The sequence below is a fragment of the Penaeus monodon genome, chromosome 30 (genome assembly GCF_015228065.2).
Source record: "Penaeus monodon isolate SGIC_2016 chromosome 30, NSTDA_Pmon_1, whole genome shotgun sequence".
Lineage (NCBI taxonomy): Eukaryota > Metazoa > Arthropoda > Malacostraca > Decapoda > Penaeidae > Penaeus > Penaeus monodon.
Genome location: NC_051415.1, coordinates 17,070,586 through 17,071,713, shown reverse-complemented (window position 1 = coordinate 17,071,713; position 1,128 = coordinate 17,070,586). Strand labels below are relative to the sequence as shown.

The window sequence follows — 1,128 nt, the reverse complement described above, 5'->3', positions numbered from 1 at the left end:
ATTAAATGAAAGCGATTTTCTAATGGAAAAATCACAATTTGAAGAAAGAATAATCTCTATATTCATAAACATTTGCCGTATTAATAGTATGTGGAGACTTCACTTTTTGCAACACACTTTAAAACAGCGAATGCTACTCTAAGCCAGCCCACCCCAAACAGCTTTGAAGGCGAACCCCATGTTCCTCCGCCACACACGCTACGCAACGGCCCCGCGTCTTACGTTTGGTCCCTGACAGTACGCGGAAATCCAGGCCGGGGTCCGTTGTGTAGCAGCGGGGGCACGGGCGCCACTGCAGCGCGACCGCCCCCCGCCCGGAGTGGCGTCGCTCTCAACCTCGAAGGTCCCCCGCCCACGGCTGGGGCAACCTCGGGCGCTGTGGGTCATGGTTCCTTAAGAATCTTTTTAAACATGTTATAAGGAAGTTATATGCTATATATGGACTAGCAAATGCCCCACGTTATTTTATAGCGACCTTAGCCCCTTCTCCTAATGCGTTACTCCCTGCGGCTGTGAAGGCGTTGCCAGAAGGGCCCGGACAGACCACCATCCGTCGGTGCCGTTGTCGGGCGGGGGGGCGGAGGTCGTGCCCCCGAGCGGAGTCTCACGCGCACCTCATAGTCCAACCCACCTTGCAGCGACGTCAGCCTCACCGTTGTGTTTCTGCCATGGTTTTAAAACCCTGCTTCGTTCTGGAAAACATGCAAAAGCTATAGAGGGTTTATGTGTGCGTGTGTGAGGTTAATGTGTATGTAGCACCTACGTGCAGTAGGGCATTGATACAGGAATTGTCTAAGGTAATACTGGTTATAACGATACTTGAAAATTATCCAAAGCGATTCTGATACCTCTATGTTATGCTGATAGTGGAGGAGCGATGACATTGAAAAACAGGGGGGATATTAAGGGAAAAAATCCGCGCTGATAATGCAAACAAAAGACTGCAACCGAAAAGTGTATTTTAAAACCTTGCAAATAAAATTATCACACTTGAATATTCTGATACTTTTTCTGTGATTGGAAAAAGTGCTGGAGTGAATCTGAGTGGGTTCAGCAATTTCATGAGGACTATAAAAGTTACTTCTGTCAAAGTGTGGTCTGCATTACAGATAATCCAACAATTTCAAC

The 1,128-nt window shown here is 47.6% G+C and overlaps 1 protein-coding gene and 1 pseudogene across 1 annotated transcript in view; one reads left to right on the top strand and one right to left on the bottom strand.

Annotated features, from left to right (window-relative positions):
- LOC119592564 (transcription factor HIVEP3-like) overlaps positions 1-1,128 on the top strand; it is a gene marked incomplete at its 5' end in the record, with an annotated part of 91,776 nt that overhangs the window by 42,267 nt on the left and 48,381 nt on the right.
- The window catches only part of LOC119592364, a 12,401-nt pseudogene that overhangs the window by 7,876 nt on the left and 3,397 nt on the right, over positions 1-1,128 (bottom strand).